The 20,475-nt window shown below is 42.5% G+C and overlaps 1 protein-coding gene across 1 annotated transcript in view; it reads left to right on the forward strand.

Moving 5' to 3' along the window:
• LOC141257730 (proton-coupled folate transporter-like) overlaps nt 1–20,475 on the forward strand; it is a 1,024,054-nt gene that overhangs the window by 177,954 nt on the left and 825,625 nt on the right. The window lies entirely within an intron of this gene.

Genomic DNA, 20,475 nt, shown 5'->3' on the forward strand with positions numbered 1-20,475 from the left:
CAAGAGAGGTGCCACCAACCTACTAAAAATGAAAGTGAATTTCCCCTGGCAGAGGCAGGGGACAATTAGACACAGGCTTGCAATAACTGTTGAAATTTCATTCCGAGGACTTCAAGGGGAGTTTAACGCAAGTCTCCAGACTCTTGGGCACCGATAGAAAAATATGGAATAACAAGTTCCATATGCCCGATAATAATGGGACCTATATTTTTAGTGGCAGGGTCAGCCAAGGAGCCATATGCATATTTTCTCATTGCTGTAAGCCAAACCAGGGAGCAGTGGCACAAAAGTAGCAAAATAGCAGACTGCAACTATATCATGTGTGATCTCTAAATGAAGCTAAAATTATAAAGGAAAATATGGTATCACTTTTGGGCTTCTGGGATCAACCAGTGATAAGTTATCCTAAAAACCAGATCTCTTAATAAAATGTGCAGGCTGGAGACCAGCCCATGTGATGTCATCCCAGGGGGGTGTGGGCAGGTTTCTCCCTTCAGCATAAAATAGTTTGCTGAGGTTGAAGTAGTACTCATGTTGAAAGTTACATATTTCGTGTATCACGGGTCACGTTCGCTGAACGGAGTGCTTCCATCCACCCATATTGAATCGTCCCTGCAATCTGTAAGTTTCTTCTTTAGTCCTGTTTATTTTGTGTAAATTCTTTATTGTAATGTCCCCTTTGTAAAATCATTGTATATTTTTCCTAACACTGCCTCCCTTTTGGATTAAATATAAAATGTAATAGTTCTATTTCTTTTGTCCTGTAATCATTCCCTCCCCAGAAGCCATATACGCTACCAGAATGCAGGCGTCCGACCAGGCCTGTATTATATTTCAAATCAGGCCGGTGGTGGCAGAGAATAATAATAAGTGGGCTATCGTGAAGCTGACAGTGACCGTACGGGGGGTGTAAACACATATTCCACATCCAGAGGTGTGATGCCCTACGCTCACTGGTCGCTTGCTTTTACCTCTGTAGTGAGTAGTGATGGTAACGGTGAGATATTGTGTGATCTCTCCGGTTTCGTCCCTGTAAGTCCCAGACAGGGCACATTATACCTACTTATATTTTCACAATTAATTTTACATCTTTAATTATGTATTTACTTTGCACTTTACTGAAATGGGATATTATGGAATCAATAAGCTTGTGAGACCATGTAAAGCTTGGTATACTGCATTAGCAGCTATGTATATGTAAAAACAAGAATAAAAATAAAGCAAAACAGAAAAAGTGATGAAAAAAATAATAATGAGACTAAGTATCATTTGCTTGAAAGATAATAACAATCATACAGCAAGAAAATTAAAAATATAAAATTAGTCACAGGTAGCAATAGCAATGAATATGGGTTAAATGAAGTCCTTGTATTCTAGTCCCATGCCCCAAGAGGCATGACGGAAAGGATACAGAAAAAACAGACAAGTTTATAGTTACACGTAAATGGCGATTAGGGATAGATGGAAGAGAAGACCAGAGACAAAATGGAAAAGAAAACAATATTAGAAACATAAAAAATAATTGGTATAATTAATTCATTTATTTTGATCCACTTACCTAAACATAGCCACTAATACATGTAATTATGAGCTTGTCCATTATATTTCTTGTTTATCTTTGGTCTAATTTATTTATGCAATTATATTTTTTCATTATTATTCTTTATTATAATTGGAAATTAGCTCATGGGATTGCCATCTCCTAGGCTGGACTGGCACTTTAAGCATTCCAGGGCACAATTCACACAAGGCAGATTTGGTGCAACTGGCCTCAACCAGTTTTATGGTTTCCATACAAGAGCAAAACAAATGCAAATTAATGCTAAATCAATCCTAGCTAACTAACTAATAAAGTCTAACTAAACAATCTAAGTCCTAACTGAGCTGGGTCTAGTCCACAGCTCGCAACAAAACAATTGCTTTACTCACAACAGTTTTTCCAAGAGCAGAAAGAGTAAGAGCCCTCCACTTCTGGACTTTCTGCCCTTACATACCATATCTGACCATTACAACGGTTAGTCAGAGTCATCATGAACACCTAAAGAGGCTAAATGGAGCAGGGAAAATACACAGCTCCTGCTACCAAACTGCCTGTCTGCTTTATCTGCATATTATGAGACTGTAACTTATGAGAAATGTACTCCCCATCACACTTGTTCCCATTGGTCATTGTAATATATATACATATGCCTTATGGATGTATGTCTGCACATTTTCATATGTATAAAGCAATTATGAAAATTATGGCGTTTTGATGTTGCTTTAATTTTTGGTCCATAGGATTATAGAGATATAAATTGTCTCCATTTTTTTCAAATCATATATTATTTTGCATCAGCAACCACCTTTCTGATATATGTTTTTATAGTTACAGAATTTTAGTGTAAACAAGGTCCGAGAGAACCAAAACTTTTTAAGTATTCCTGTTTCGTTTTGGCTACCTAATGTATTCATATAAACTGGTGAATCTTGTCATCTCTGACAGTAAGGCCAAAATTTTGAGTCAGTGTTCTGCCCACCTCTCATCCTCTGCCATCGTAACACACAGGCCCGAATTCATCATTTGAGGGGTTTTTAAGTAACTTTCCTTTTTTGTCTTGTGCTAAAAGTTCCCATTTTTGCCTCCAAATGTTGCACGTGATTCATCAATTTAACACAAAGTAAAATATGGGCTTTCTTCCTGTCCTGAACTGTTTTTGCAACTTTGGGCAACAAAAGTGACAAAAATTGCACCAAAATAATAAATTACTCAAAAATACACCAGGGAAGATTGGAGTGAAATTGTACCAAATTTAGTGACTTTTTAAAAAGTTACAAATGTCACCCTTTGTACTTGTATGAGCAGTAAGAAGAGGATAAGAAGGACATGACTCAAACATCTAGCTGTCTTGGTTACTCCATCAGCTGTGCATGTAGGAAAGCTGGTAGTAGGAGCCAAGTAAATAGAGTCAGAGCAAATCAAGAGCTAGTAATCAGGAATGAGAGGCTAAGAACTCAGTACATTTCCTAAAATAAGACAATTGTCAGCTGAGTCCGTCAGTGATGATGATGATGATGATGATGAAGATGAATGGGCCAAAGTCATACCTGAGCAATGCATGCAACTAGTTTCTCCTTACAGGGAGGAATCTTGAACCTGTCTTCACCAACAAAGGCTTTTGTACAAGGTTTAAAATAAATTTCAAAGAGTGTCTTCATTGTGGATTGGATGGTTTGTTACCGAAATCAATTGAGAATTTCATGTCAATATCACCTTTAGAAATATATTAACTTAGAAAATTGGTAACGTCTTCAATACTTATTTCACCTACTCTATGACACGATAGAACAGAAACGTAATCTTCTGCTGTGTCTTAGGCTTACCAGCATACCTGGACTATGTCCTTTCTCGAGCAGATATCCTGAGCCCCAACCCTAGGGATTTCTGGGTCAGCAGATTGCACTAGTGGCAAAAAGTGGCATTATTTTCAATTGGAGTACTGTAATGTCCAGCATCTAGTCCACTGTTAGAGAGGGTATTCAGCTCAGCAAGTGACTTTGTGACAACAAGCAGACTAGATTGCTCTCTATAAGTATGGAAAAATCTTACCTTAGTCAAAATGAATCAGACCTGGATCAGTATGAATTTTCATTCACCTACAACTGATACCAATGTTATTATAAGCTGTAGCATATTGCCTGCACAGGATAAATATACCTGAAGTTACTCACAAAAAAGGGATAATGTCTGGGAACCTTTTTTAATAACCATTGCTTCTTCACTTTCCAAAAACCAAACCTAATGCTACTCGCAAAAAATGGATCATATTTGCACACATTGTTAAAAAGATATTGGTTCTTAATTTTTTTTTAAAAACAAATCAGATGCTGATCCCAAAAAGGGATCATTTTAGACCATCACCTGTTAGAACCAAAGGCATCTGTACCAAAAAGACATAAATCTTTTTTTAACTAATTTTACATTTTAAAAAGCATAAAAAATCTATTTGTGCTGTGTGTTATTAAAAAGACTGTTGGATATTACCACTTAGCATCCATTTACCCATAGTCAATAATGTTGAAAGGATTGTCTCAAATTCATTAATGGGTAAAATTGCAAATTGCTTATGAAAACAAAATAATGTATAGCTTTTGCTTAGATTACCAGCTACTCCACAATTCCAGCCTGGTTATTTACTGAGGTAAAGAACAAGCAGATTCTATGCTTTAGAGCATACTTGCACTGCTCTAAAGCTTGTCGGATCACTAACTCCAACCAGATTCAGTACTCTTGAGCTTGTCTTATGGCACAGAGACTAAGCTGCCTCTTCTAGTAGCTTGGGAAATAGCTCAGTTTGAACCAGTTGCACGACCATGCTGCTATTTTAAACTGTTAGTCATCAGGAGCGCAATAACCCTAGCAAAGAATGAGACTTAAGACTGTGAGCAAGGCACTCCTGAAGATGCAATTTACCACAATTCCATTAAGATTATTTTGTCATTAGTAAAGCCTAATTTCAATGTTCTTGTATGAGTACTATTTGTGGTTTTCATGGATCACACTCATACATGTGAAAGTCTATGGGGCCATTTACACATTTGTGAATTTGTGTGGTACGTGGAAATTTTCAGAGACATGTCCAATTTTGATCCTAGGGTAGTATCAAATTCGTCAATGCAAATCAAAGGGTCCATGAAAAATTGGACTGCACTTGGATGACATCTGAATGTGGTCCAATTTTTATGAACTATCAGAAATGAGAAGGTGGAGAAACATTTTTTCCTCCACGTACAAGAAAAATGGTTGATACTTGGACCACACTCTGATCAAACTCTAATCAAACTCTGATCAAAGTCTGATTAAACTCTGATCAAAATAATCTGTTTTTCTCATGAGAAAATCGTCAGAAAATCGGATATTTGAATAAGGATTTATGATGTTTTTTATTAAAGCGTTTAAAAGAGGTTGAGCACAGTCCTAAGAGACCTTAGAGTGTTATAGATGTCTTTCAGGGGGATGAAATGCTTTGTAGTATATGTAATATTAGGAAAATTTTGTCAAAGCTAGCTTACTCAAATTTCAAAAGATTTACTCATTTCTAGCAAAATAATAATTTTATTTCCTTAAAGATTAATTATTTTTATTCACAGATATTCGATAGTTACATTATGTGTATTCTTCACATTTCATATAGAATTTGGAAAGTAGTTAGATAGTTCTGGGATCACTATATCAATTTCAGGTTTGTTCGAATAAATCCATATTGTACAAAGATTAATCTGTAAAATAAATAGTTTATGTGAGTCTTCTCTAAATGCCTATTTAAGCAATGTTCCTTTTGGAACATATGAACAAATTATACTGGTGCATATTGGCAATTACGGTAATGCATATTGTATGTTTATTATTCTAATAGACTTTGTGAATTATGTGTGAATAAAATAATTGTTTTAGGATAAACCACAATTAGTAACATGTGTCTACAGGGGATAATATTAAATATTTGCCTTAGCAAAGAAACAGTTACCAGTGAGGATTAAAAAAACAATTGATGTATGCAGTTTACATTTTCATTAAAGAATATTAAAACACTAAAATGTCAGCATTGGAAATGTTTTAACATGGTAAAAATGTAAATATGCAAATTGCTCTGTCAGACTATATATGTAATATATACACTGTGTGCATAATTTTTAGGCAAGTGAGTATTTTGACCACATTATCATTTTTATGCTTATTTTCCAGCTGTACTGTATAAACGTGAATGATTATTGGTTTGAAGCAAATCAAGAGATGTCTAATTGAGCAATGATGGATGGGGTGACCTAAATTATTACCATCCATAATCTGGATTGTTTGGCAGCTTTTTTAACTCAGGCAAAATGGGCCAAAAAAGAGATTTAACTGACTCTGAAAAGTCAAAAATTATTAAAAATCTTTCAGAGGGATGCAAAGCTTTTAAAATTAAAAAAAAAATAATAATTAACCAGCTCACCAGGTATAGATAAGCTTAATCCTCACCATGATCCATGCTCCTGTGTGGCATTATAATGAAATTCCAAAAATACATCTTTAGTCCAGCCAAAAGAGTAAAGCATAAAATCTTCTTTATTAAATATTGAGTCGCTTACCCGCTTATAATTCTGGCATGCCATTGCTATGTCACGACTAGTGTTGAGCATTCCGATACTGAAATATCGGGTATCGGCCGATATTCGCGGTATCGGAATTCCGATACTTAATTCCGATACTTTTACAATATCGAATACCGGAATCAGAAGTTCCCATAATGCCTGCGCTCTGCAGTGTCTCTGAAGGATGACAAGCTGGGTGGCAGCGCTCAGCTGAGATCCAGCCTGTCATCAGAATGCCATCCCAGCGTGGGAGAATTCTCCTGATTGTTTAAAAGCCAGCGGGCTGTAAAAAGCCGCCGGCTTTTAAACAATCACACGGCCCCATACTGCTTCCCCGCAGCCTCCCACCCCGATCCTCCGCTCCCCTCGCCACCTCCAATCCCAATCGTAAGTTAGGACCGGGCGGGGAGCACAGCACCAAGGAGCGGGGAGCGAAGGACCCGGGCGGGGAAGCCGGCAGTGAAAAGACTTCACCCCCGGCTTTCCCGTTCTGTGCTGCGCTTTCCCGCCGGTTATTTCAAATGAACAGCTGAGGTATCAGGTGATGCCGATCAGCTGTTCATTTGAAGTAGCCGCGGTGCCCTCAGAGGGTTCATGTGAGTTCATGCTTGACTGCATTGCATGAACTCACATGAACTTTCCCACAGCCACACAGGTCAGCCTCACCTCCCAGACCATCAGCCCGTCATGATTGGTGTGTGTGGGTGTGCGTGATGTCTGTGCGATGTGTGCGGGTGTGCGCGGTGTCTGTGCGATGTCTGCGAGTGTGTGCGGGTGTGCGCTGTGTCTGTGCGATGTGTGCGGGTGTGTGCGTGCAGGCAGACATAGGCCGATGTAACACTACTACTCCCATCGGCCTATGTCTGTCCCCGGTCCACTCGTGCCAGCAGGATCAGCTCGATGGGAGCAGTAGTTCCCATCAGCCTGTTCCTGCTATTTAAATTGCCCTACTGTGTCCCCAATAAATTTTAAATACATGTCATTGGTGGCCAGTGGTTACCTACAATAAATTAGTTTATACATTACCTGTCCCCGCCGATCGCCACCTAAAATAAAGTAAAAAATAAAAAACTACACCTAGACACCTAATTCCCCGAAGCCATCGATCTCCTGTAATAAAATATAAAATAATAAACCACAACCTTATCCTTACCCCTCCGTAGCAGTCCACGAGTGTCCCACGAAGATCTCCAGTTCAGAGCAGCCACATAGAATGTGACCGCTCTGAACCGCTGCCGCCGCTAGAATGACGGTGCCGTAAAGCAGCCCCGTCATTGCATAAGCGGGTTCACCGGAGTTCAGGCAGCGCTGCTCCGGTCAGCTCCTTTACGGCCCTGCTGTATCGTGAGAAATTCCCACGGTACAGCAGTGCCGTAAAGGAGGTCTCCGGAGCTGCGCTGCCTGAATGCACTCCGGTGACCTCAATCAGTGGCTCCCGCTGCCGGGAGCGGACGTGTTCCCGGCAGCGTGAGCTTACAGCAGCCATGCACAGCTGTCACCATCTCCAGATGTGACAGCTGTGCATGGGAGATCAGCGCTGGAACGTGGACAGGTAACTATTTTTTTTTTTTAGTAAACTAAGAATTAAATAAAATGGTGTGTTTTATTTCAAATAAATTATTTTTTTCTGGGTGTAGTGTGTTTTTTCTTTTTAACACTTTGTAGGTTAGTAATGGGGGTGTCTTATAGACGCCCATCATTACTAACCTGGGCTTCATGGCAGCTGGCGCTGACATGAACCCCAGCCCTATTACCCCCTGCCACCGCACCAGGGCAGCGTGGAAGAGCGAGGCTAAGTGCCAGAGTTGGCATATCCTATGGATGCGCCATTTCTGGGGCGGCTGACGGCTGGTGTTTCTAGCCTGGGAGGGGGCCAATATTCATGGCACCCTTCCTGGGCTATTAATATCAGCCCCCAGCTGTCTGCCTAGCCTTTGCTAGCTATTAAAATAGGGGGGACCCCACGTCATTTTTTTGGGGGGGTCCCCCATTTTAATAGCTAGTAAAGGCTAGGTATTCAGCTGGGGGCTGATATTAGTAGTCTGGGAAGCTCTGTGGGTATTACCCCCTTCCCAGGCTTCAAACATCTGCCCCAGCCGTCTGCTTAACCTCCGCTAGAGATTAAAATTATGGGGGATCCCACGCCAATTTTTTTTTTAAATAAATCCTTTATTTTAACACTAAATGACATTTGAGGAGTTAATAAAGATGCAGTCCCTAAATTATTATTTATTTTTGAATTAATTTTTCCCAAAAATTTTGACGTGGGCTTTGCTATATTTTTGTATGCCAGCCAGGTACAGCATCCAGCTTCAATGAACGCGCCATTTTCCGGGGTGGCTGCGGACTGCAATTTGCAGCGGGGGGGGCCCAGAAAGCTTGGGCCTCCCTGCGCTGCAGATTCCATCCCCCAACTGCCTAGTTGTACCTGGCTGGACACAAAAATAGGGAGAAGCCCCACGTATTTTTTTTTTTAATTAATTCATGAAATTCATGAAATAATAAAGAAAAAAAGGGCTTCCCTATATTGTTGTGTCCGGCCAGGTACAAATAGGCAGCTGGTGGTTGGGGGCAGCCCGTTCCTGCCTGCTGTACCTGGCCGGACCCAAATATAGTGCGAAGCCCCACGTCAATTTTTTTTTAATTATTTCAGGAAATTCATGAAATAATTAAAAATAAAATTGATGTGGGGCTTCGCCCTATATTTGTGTCAAGCCAGGTACAGCAGGCAGGAACGGGCTGCCCCCAACCACCAGCTGCCTATTTGTACCTGGCCGGACACAACAATATAGGGAAGCCCTTTTTTTAAAAAATTATTTCATGAAATAATTAAAAAAAAATTGACGTGGAGCTTCGCACTATATTTGGGTCCAGCCAGGTACAGCAGGCAGGAATGGGCTGCCCCCAACCACCAGCTGCCTATTTGTACCTGGCCGGACAAAACAATATAGGGAAGCCCATTTTTTCTTAATTATTTCATGAATTTCAACTAGGCAGCTGGGGGCTGGAATCTGCAGCACAGGGAGACCCAAGCTTTCTGGGCCCCACCCGCTGCAAATTGCAGTCCGCAGCCGCCCAGGAAAATGGCGCGTTCATAGAAGCGCCATCTTCTGGCGCTGTACCCAACTCATCCAGGGCCCTGGTGTGGTGGCTCACTGGGTAATAAAGGGGTTAAGGCCAGCTTGGCATTATCAGCTGGCCCTAAGCCCGAAATTCATGGGGTCACGCCAATATTAGACATGACCACCATGAATTTCTAGTAAAGTATTTAAAAAAAACACAACACCCAGAAAAAAGTCCTTTAATTGAAATAAAGACACAATTCTTTATTGTTCTAAATTAAACTATACTTACCATCACGCCCATTCCAGCTGAAGCCAACGATCTCCTGCAATAAAAGAAAAATAATAAACCAACCTCATCCTTACCTTTCCATGGTTCCCACGACAGCTTCAGCTCTGCTACATCGAGATGACAGGCTGGACCGCAGCAGAAAGCTGCCATCCAGCCTGTCATCCCGCAGACACTGAGAAGCGCAGGCATGCTTGCGCTCCTCAGTGTCTCTCTGTGACGGCATCCAGATGAGCCGAGGTCATGTCCAATGAACTCGGCTCACCTCATGCACGTCACTGACAGCGTGGGAAAATTCTCACGCTGAAGCGCTGAGTGCAGGAGAATTCTCCCACGCTGTCAGTGACGTGCATGAGGTGAGCTGAGTTCATTGGACATGACCTCACCTCATGCACGTCACTGACAGCGTGGGAGAATTCTCACGCTGAAGCGCTGAGTGCAGGAGAATTCTCCCACGCTGTCAGTGACGTGCATGAGGTGAGCCGAGTTCATTGTCGGCTCATCTGGATGCCGTCACAGACAGACACTGAGGAGCGCAAGCATGCCTGCGCTTCTCAGTGTCCGCGGGATGACAGGCTGGATGGCAGCGTTCTGCTGCGGTCCAGCCTGTCATCTCGATGTAGCAGAGCTGGAGCTGTCCTGGGAACCATCGAAAGGTAAGGATGAGGTTGCTTTATCATTTTTCTTTTATTGCAGGAGATCGTTGGCTTCAGCTGGAATGGGCATGACGGTAAGTATGGTTTAATTTAGAACAATAAAGAATTGTGTGTTTATTTCAATTAAAGGACTTTATTCTGGGTGCTTGTGTTTTTTTTTTAACTTTGACTATGGGGTTAGTAATGGGGGTGTCTTATAGACGCCTCTCCATTACTAACCTGGGCTTGATGTCAGCTGGCATTATAAGCTGACATCAACCCCAGCCCTATTACCCCACTGCCACCGCTACAGGGCAGTGGGAAGAGCGAGGCTAAGTGCCAGAATTGGCGCATCCTATGGATGCGCCATTTCTGGGGCGGCTGACGGCTGGTGTTTCTAGCCTGGGAGGGGGCCAATATTCATGGCTCCCTTCCTGGGCTATTAATATCAGCCCCCAGCTGTCTGCCTAGCCTTTGCTAGCTATTAAATTAGGGGGGACCCCACGTCATTTTTTTGGGGGGGTCCCCCATTTTAACAGCTAGTAAAGGCTAGGTATTCAGCTGGGGGCTGATATAAGTAGCCTGGGAAGCTCCTTGGGTATTACCCCCTTCCCAGGCTTCAAACATCTGCCCCAGCTGTCTGCTTTACCTCCGCTAGAGACTAAAATTAAGGGGAACCCCACGCCAATTTTTTTTTAAATAAATCCTTTATTTTAACATTAAATGACAAGTACAGTAATCAACACTGTCACTGTACTTCATATATATGTGACTGACATGTTTCTATCTATCTAATCTATGTATGATTCTCTATTCCTTCTATTCTAAATTGTCGGGTACAGATGCTCAATTGCCGGCTGGCTTTCTTAAAGAGACAGTGCATGAAAACACTATTATTTTTTTTAATAAATCCTTTACACTAAATGACAAGTACAGTAAGCAACACTGTCACTGTACTTCATATATATGTGACTGACATGTTTCTATCTATCTAATCTATGTGTGAAGCTCTATTCAGTCTGTTATAAATTGTCGGGTACAGATGCTGAATTGCCGGTCGGCTTTTTTAAAGAGACGGTGCATGAAAACACTATTATTTTTTTTAATAAATCCTTTACACTAAATGACAAGTACAGTAAGCAACACTGTCACTGTACTTCATATATATGTGACTGACATGTTTCTATCTATCTAATCTATGTGTGGTGCTCTATTCTTTCTGTTGTAAATTGTCAGGTACCGGTGTATGCCGCTGATGAATTGCCGGCTTTTCGCATAATACATTCTACATTATCCTTAGTTGTTTTACTTCATGTAGAATTAACCTACAAGGAAAGAATGGGTTTATTTTCATTCCAATATTAGTGTCCCATTGACTTGCATTGGTTTCCGGTATCTGAATCGGCGATATCCGATACTTTTTGAGTATCGGTCCGATCCAATCCGATACGATATTTCTTGATATCGGAAGGTATCGCTCAACACTAGTCACGACATGTTTTTATTCAATATTAAATAAATAAAATATTATGCTCTAATCCTGTGGCTAAGTTAATGATTTATTTTCGGACTTTTGAAATTGTAAGATATTAGAGCTAGTGATGAGTGAGCACTAAAATGCTCGTGTACTCGTTGCTTGCATCGAGCAAATTGCAAAGCTCTACTGCTTCGTCTGAGTAACGAGCCCAATGTAAGTCTATGGGAAATTCGAGCATTTTTCAGGCGGCTCCCCCAGGCGGTCTGCAGAGGGCCTAAAAATTGGCTAAATCGATGGGAACAGTGCTCAAATGACATGGGAACAGCATGGGGAAGACCCATGGAAGCATTTCAGACTCCCAGGTTACTGTTGTCAACAACGTTTTCAGAGGTATTACGCCACTTTTACGGACTCACAATAAAACAAACAAAGACGAAACCAAAATGGATTTTCCTGGGAAATATGCTAAGGAACATCCTTTCCAGGATAATGACTTGTAAATAAGGCAAAATAAATAACCAAGAACAAAAATGCTCCTCCAAATCTTGGGCTATGTTCACACGTAGTGTTTTTGATGTGTTTTTGCACTTATGCATTGCTTTCAACCGAAGCATTCACCTGGAAATGTCATTTTAACATTTTACAACCTTATCTGGCCATGTTGTGTGTGACACATTTTCAGACACATCCTGTTTCATTTATGATGTAGGGTCTCTGAAAGTCTCCAAGCCTATTTCTATAGGGCCATCAGGCAGCCCTTACTCTTCTTAAAGGGCCAGCATTCGGCCCTCGCTATTGTTAGAGAGCCATCAGCAGGCTATTCTTTGCTGTTCCCATTATTAACGAGTTGGTCTCCTATACTGTTATTTCATATGCAGTGACTGCAAGGGCTTCCAAAAATTTGGACACATCCCAATACCCCTTTGAAGAGACATAGAGGAAGGTTTCAGTAAAAAAAATGTTCCCATTATAAAGGAGTTGGTCTCCTATAGTGGTAATGCCCATGCAGTGACTGCAAGGGCTGCTAAAACTTGGGAAAAACCCCAATAACAATTTAAAGACATATAGAGGTGGGCCACAGTAACGACATGTTCCCATTAGAAAGGAGCGGGTCTGCTATACAGTTATAAGGTATGCAGTGAGTGCAACGGCTGCCAAAATTTAGGAAAAATCCCACTAACAATTTAAACACACATAGAGCAGGGCCACTGTAACAACATGTTCCCATTATAAAGGAGAGGGTCTGCTATCCAGAAAGAGGTATGCAGTGAGTCCAACGGCTGCCAAAATTTAGGAAAAACCCTATTAACAATTTAAAGACACATGGAGCAGGGCTAGATTAACGAATATGACATGTTCCCACTAAAAAGGAGTGGGTTTCCCATACTGTTTGCCTATGCAGTGAATGCAATGGCTGCCAAAAATATGGAGGCACTCCAATGCCACTTGCAAGAGACATAGAGGTCAGAGGGCCTACTGACAACAATGTTTCCATTTTTAGGAAGTGGGTCTCCCATACTGTTTGCCTATGCAGTGAATGCAACAGTTGCCAAAAATTTGGAGAAACTCGAATGCCCCTTGCAAGAGACGTAGAGGTCGGAGGGCATCCTGAAAACAATGTTTCCATTATTAGGAAGTGGGTCTCCCATTCTGTTTGCCAAATCAGTGAATGCAACGGCTGCCGAAAATTTGGAGGAACTCCACTGTCCCTTGAAAGAGATGTAAATATGGTGATATGGTAGATATGGTGGTGATGTGGAGGAGGATGTGGAGAATGAGAAGGAGGAGGACAAGAGCAAATAGACAAAATAAGGAAGCATATAGCCATGTCTGGGTATGAAGACAGAGGTGCATGGGAACAGAATTAGACCTTCCCGAAAAAAAACTGTATTTGAGATTATGTTATGGTGCTATCATTCAGTGGTGTTGAGAAGTCTGACCCAATCCAGCCCTTGTTCATTTTTATAAGAGTCAGCCTGTCAGCATTTTCAGTTGACAGGCGGATGCGCCTATCAGTTATAATTCCGCCAGCGGCACTAAAACCCCGCTGTGACAAAACTCTAGTGGCAGGGCAGGCCAGGACCTCCAATGCAGAGAGAGCCAGTTCAAGCCAAGTGTCCACTTTGGATATGCAATAATTATAAGGCACAGAGGAATCACAGATGTTGGTACAGTCGGCAAGGTATTCCATCACCATCTTCAGAAACTTTTCCCTCCTTGGGAGGGTGCCCTGCACCTCAGGGCCTGTGAGATGGGAGGGTCTGAGAAAACTGTCCCAGAACTTTGACAAAGTTCCCCTGACTCTGCTGGATTGCATTTGTCTCTCTCTCGCCTGTACTCCTTGGTTGTCCAACTGTGACCTCTGCCACCAGCGTTTTCAGATGGGAATATTTTTAATAATTCCGCAACAAGGGCCTTCTTGTACTGCACTATTTTATTAGGCCTGTGCTGCACGGGAATAAGAGACAATAAATTCTCCTTGTAGCGTGGCTCTAGAAGTGTCAGCAACCAGTAATGACTGTCACCCAAAATTTGGACAATGTGAGGGTCACGGAAAAGGCAGCATAACATAAGCCCAGCCATGTGAGACAGACGGCTAACAGGCAAGACTCCTGTGTCCTCACCAAGAGGACAACTGACTATGCTCTCCTCCTCATCCTCCTCTTCATCCTCCTCCTCCCTCTCCTCAGGTCATCCACGTTGAACAGTCGGTATGACAGTTGTGCAGGTAGTACTGTCTATAGCGCAGGAAACTAGCTCCTGTTCTTCCTCCTCCTCTTCCTCATTGTCACCCAATCCACATTGGGATGAATTGAGGCTGGGCTGTGTGGAATCACCCTGTATGGTTCCTTGCTCCATCTCATCGTGCTCTGCCTGCATTGCATCCTTTTTAATTGTGAGCAGAGAGCGTTACAGAAGAAAGAGAAGCGGGATGGTGATGCTAATTATGGCGTCATCGCCGGTCACCATCTTGGTGGAGTCCTCATAGTTTTGGAGGATGGCACATATGTCTGACATCCATGTCCCCTCCTGAGGTCTTATGTATGAAGTCTGAACTGAATACCTTGTTGATGCTGTTAGTCAACAACTGCCCTCTTCTGATCACAAATCCTTCCCAATATCTGCAATGTAGAGTTCCAATGTGTGGGGACCTCGCAGATTAGTCGGTAAACTGGAAGATGCAAACTTTTCTGAAGCACGGCAAGGGCGGCGGAAGCTGTAGCTGACTCTCTAAAATAGGCACACAGGCAGCGTACTTTGATAAGCAGATCCAACAGACCCAGGTAGGTTTTAAGAAATCGCTGAACCATGAGGTTAAGCACATGGGCCAGGCATGGTACGAGTGTGAGCTCGCCTCACCTCAGAGCCGCCACCAGGTTCCGGCCATTGTCACACACCACCATGCCTGGCTGTAGGGTCAGCGGTGTCAGCCACAGATCTGCCTGCTCTTTCAGAGCTGTCCACAACTCTTTAGCGTTGTGCGGTTTGTCACCTAAGCATATTAGCTTCAGCACAACCTGTTGCCTCTTGGCCGAGGCAGTGCTGCAGTGTTTCCAGCTTGCGACTGATGTGGTCATTTTGGAGATGGAGGCTGAAGAGGAGGAGGAGGAGGTGCAGGAGCTGTAGAATGTGGGGGCAACCCTGATTGTCCTAGGGCCTGCAATCCTCGGCGTCGGGAGGACGTGTTCCGTCCCAAGGTCTGACTGGGTCCCGGCTTCCACTATGTTAGCCCTGTGTGCAGCCAGTGAGATGTACCATCCATGCCCAAAAGCACTTGTCCACGTGTCCATGGTTAGGTGGACTTTACCAACAACTGCGTTGTTGAGGGCACAGCTAATGTTGTGGGACACGTGCTTGTGTAATGCGGGGACGGCACACCGGTAGAAATAGTGGTGGCTGGGGACCGAGTGCAGAGGGACAACCGCTGCCATCAGATTGTTTAAAGCTTCCATCTCCACGAGCCTAAAATGCAACATTTCGAGCGCAAATGTGTGAATTTAGTGGCGTGGTCTGTGGGGCATTGGCTGCGTATTTGCGCTTGCGTTCAAAGGACTGGGGAAGGGACAACTGAACGCTGCGCTGGGACAAAAATGTGGACATGCTTGCTGATGGTGCTACTTGAAAGTGTGCAATGACAGGTGCAGGGCGGGAGGCATCTTGGCATGCGCCATGGACAGGGGATTGGCATGCATGCACAATAGCAGAACAAGCAGTGGTGTCACCCGAAAACACTGCTGCTGGACCCTGGGGTTTGGCCCACTGAGTCGGGAGCTTTGCTGCCATGTGCCATATCTTGCTGATGGTGATCAGGCTGCTAGTTTTGCTACCCCTGCTGATGCTGGCCTGGCAGGTGGTTCAAATGGCCTTTCCAGGGATATCTGCAGAGTCTTTAAAAAATAACCAGACTCCTGGAGACTTAACAGTTGTCCTGACTTGTGTCTGTGGCCACCAAACTGCTTCTTCCTGACTGTTGTGGTTCTATATTTCCCTCCCACTGTGTGCTGTTGTGCTCGCTCTGTATGTCCCCCTGCCAGGTTGGGTCAGTTACTATATCATCCACCACCTCGTTTTCCAATTTCGCACACTGGTCCTCCTCCTGACTTTCTGGCAATTGTGTCTCATCATCATCATCCACCTCTTGCGACAGTAATTGCACTTTCCCACCGTCGCCTTCTTATGACCGTGGTTGCTCCAATATTTGGGCATTGCTACACGCGATCTCCTCTTGACTCGCTTGAAGCTGGTCGGGCGACAGGCCCTAATCTACAAATGGAATAGTGAACAGCTCTTCTGAGTGTCCAAGTGTGGGATCAGTTGTCTCCGGGCACTCGGCATGGTGGGAAAAAGGAGGATCAGGGTGAGGAATATGCGATCCAGACTCACGGATACTGAGACTTGACCGTGTGGAAGACAGGGTGGTGGCAAAGTGACTGGAATCATTATCTGCTCTCTGTCCACTTCCCATCCCTTGCCACTCACCTTGCCCATTGTAAAAGGTAGGACAATAATTTCCATGTTTATGAGAAATGGCTGATTTTGGAACGCAGTTATATGTGATACGTCTGACAGAGAACCACGATTTTAAATAGGAGTCTTGTAATTTACTAATATTATTCTACACAGATACCTAGTGTGAATAGCTTGACTGACCCACTGCAACACAATGTAAATGTAAGAAATGGCTGATTTTGGAACAGTCTTATAGGTGATATGTCTGACAGAGAACCACGGCTTTAAATAGCAGGCCTATAATTTACTAATACTATTCTTCACAGACACCTAGTGTGAATAGCTTGTCTGACACACTGCAACAGAAAGGAAAAGGAGGCCAATATTTTCAGTTCAAATTTCTGGATTTTTATCTCTGAAATATGGAACAGATCTGGCAGTATTCTGCAGTGCTAAAAAGCAAATGGAGCAGAAAAATGGTGTACCCTGGATTGATTTTTAAGCAAATAACCAGGATTAAGATAAAAAAAAAATTGCCTGCCCCCTGATATCTGGGGCTATGTCTACAAATATCTATAATTAATACAGCAGCAGCAGACAGGACTTCAATGGACCCTCTTGCACTATATGCACTTCAGTCTGCCACATACACTGCCTGCCTGCCTGCCTTACTCCTGCTATCACCACTGAATATATGCAGCTGGATTAGTCCTCAGAAGGACTGTTAGTTCAGTTGTATATACAGTATATATGTTGTGGAATACCTATACTAACTATAAACAAGTAAATCTCTCACTGACGCAGCAGAACCTCTCCCTATTCTGCCTGGTTCCAGTTTAGACTGTAACAAGCATAGCGGCGCCAGCTCTTATATAGACCTGATGACGCTGTGCAGCCAGCCAGTCACTGTAATGCCCATAACCAACATGGCTACGGCATTACAGTGCGTGGCAGGCAATCCCTGCATGTTCATTGGCTCTCTAAACAGTGATACATGCAGCACTTGCCACTCTCACATTAGTGAAATGATACATAAATGTAATTTACATATTAAAACACTTAAAGCACACATTTCAATCACATATTACATGCACAATGCTCACACATTACATACACGATGCACACATATCACTCACACATCAGGCACATGATCCAATCACGTAATTCACACTTGACGTACATGAGTCACATATCACTCATATATTACATTTAGAATGCACACACATCATTCACACATTACATACATGATGCACACAAGTCACTCATACATTGTAAGTGCTGTTTCACTAAAACAATATAAAGCTTTCCCATAGTGAATCTAGTGAAACATTGGAAATAAAATGGAACATATAAATAAAGCTTTTATTTCTTTGTTGGGAGTGTTATATAGATTTTTGTGGCTCGAAGAACTGAGATATGACAATATGGCACATGCACTGGAAATTGACAATTATTTAGACACAGTTTAACCCACAAACATCTCTAATCTGAAATGCAATCATTAAATGCCTAACTTTAACATATTAAAAATATTCCTAACCTGCTGCGTTGCCATGGGCGCGAGGATGTTGTCTTCTTACCCATCATCCGTGGTATGCACCGGCCCATGACATCGAGAGGGCGGGACATCATGATGGTGAGTGTGCCGATTTGTATAGACAGTGACCACACTCATATGTGCGATATGGGAGTTACTGTGGTGATGGGCACGATGACGTCATCCTCTCGCCTATCATGCATGGCGCGAGCCAGGCAGCGTCATCACGGGGTCGGAGCATCATGACTGTGAGGTCAAGATTTGTTAATTAATCACAACCATTTAAATAGTAGCCATATTTTACTTTTCCCACACCTCCTAATGATGCCCAGTGTGGTGAAATGCGTGTTGAGGTGCTTGTGCGCCTCCTCTATGCTCCTCTCCATTGTGATAATACATCATGTCTCAAGGTATGGTCCTTAATTAAATTCTAATGCCTGTATAGTTATGTAGACCATCCATACATAATGAATAATGTGGCTAATATGCCTCCTTATGACCTCTTCTTTGCACTGGATTAGCACTTTGACATTGCATTTGCATACTACTATTATGCTATTTTGCACATCTAACCATTTTGCTGTTTTGCACATTAACTGTTTACATTGCAAAATATTATGTATACTTGCCATACTTATGTAATTCTTTGTGCAAGTTTTGGATAAGTGCCTCTATACCCTTCCTGCATATTTTGTTGCTTTAAGTGCTACTTTATGTACTGATTTTTTATATTATGGAACATTTTTGTACACTAATGGAAATATTTAAGTCATTATATAAGCCTTGATGTTGCTCGTATGTACTCTGCCACATTCATTTCCATGCACTGCATAATATTTTAGATATTTTGGTAAGAGAAACATTTATATATACAGTACAGACCAAAAGTTTGGACACACTTTCTCATTTAAAGATTTTTCTGTATTTTCATGACTTTGAAAATTGTACATACACACTGAAGGCATCAAAACTAAAAATGAACACATGTGGAATTATATACTTAACAAAAAAGTGTGAAGCAACTGAAAATATGTCTTATATTCTAGGTTCTTCAAAGTAGCCACCTTTTGATTTGATGACTGCTTTGCACACTCTTGGCATTCTCTTGATGAGCTTCAAGAGGTAGACACCGGAAATGATCTTCCAACAATCTTGAAGGAGTTCCCAGAGATGCTTAGCACTTGTTGGCCCTTTTGCCTTCACTCTGCAGTCCAGCTCACCCCAAACCATCTCGATTGGGTTCAGGCCTGGTGACTGTGGAGGCCAGGTCATCTGGCGTAGCGCCCCATCACTCTCTTTCTTGGTCAAATAGCCCTTACACAGCCTGGAGGTGTGTTTGGGGTCATTGTCCTGTTGAAAAATAAATGATGGTCCAACTAAACACAAACCAGATTGAATAGCATGCCGCTGCAAGATGCAGTGGTAGCCATGCTGGTTCAGTATGCCTTCAATTTTGAATAAATCCCCAACAGTGTCACCAGCAAAGCACACCATCACACATCCTCCTCCATGCTTCACGGTGGGACTCAGGCATGTAGAGTCCATCATTTCACCGTTTCTGCGTCGCACAAAGACACAGTGGTTGGAACCAAAGATCTCAAATTTGAACTCATCAGACCAAAGCACAGATTTCCACTGGTCTAATGTCCATTCCTTGTGTTCTTCAGCCCAAACAAGTCTCTTCTGCTTGTTGCCTGTCCTTAGCAGTGGTTTCCTAGCAGCTATTTTACCATGAAGGCCTGCTGCACAAAGTCTACTCTTAACAGTTGTTGTAGAGATGTGTCTGCTGCTAGACACATTGACCTGGTCTCTAATCTGAGCTGCTGTTAACCTGCAACTTCTGAGGCTGGTAACTAAAACTTATCCTCAGAAGCAGAGGTGACTATTGGTCTTCCTTTCCTAGGGCGTTACTCATGTGAGCCACTTTCTTTGTAGCGCTTGATGGTTTTTGCAACTGCACTTGGGGACACATTCAAAGTTTTCCCAATTTTTCAGACTGACTGACCTTCATTTCTAAAAGTAATGATGGCCACTAGTTATTCTTTACTTAGCTGCTTTTATCTTGCCATAATACAAATTCTAACAGTCTATTCAGTAGGACTATCAGCTGTGTATCCATTAGACTTCTGCACAACACAACTGATGGTCCCAACCCCATTCATAAGGCAAGAAATCCCAATTATTAAACCTGACAGGGCACACCTGTGAAGTGAAAACCATTTCCGGTGACTACCTCTTGAAGCTCATCAAGAGAATGCCAAGAGTGTGTAAAGCAGTCATCAAAGCAAAAGGTGGCTACTTTGAAGAACCTAGAATATAAGACATATTTTCAGTTGTTTCACACTTTTTTGCTAAGTATACAATTCCACATGTGTTAATTCATAGTTTTGATGCCTTCAGTGTGAATGTAC

The sequence above is a fragment of the Phyllobates terribilis genome, unplaced genomic scaffold (genome assembly GCF_046119375.1).
Source record: "Phyllobates terribilis strain yellow unplaced genomic scaffold, ASM4611937v1 Scaffold_3__8_contigs__length_932513732, whole genome shotgun sequence".
NCBI lineage: Eukaryota > Metazoa > Chordata > Amphibia > Anura > Dendrobatidae > Phyllobates > Phyllobates terribilis.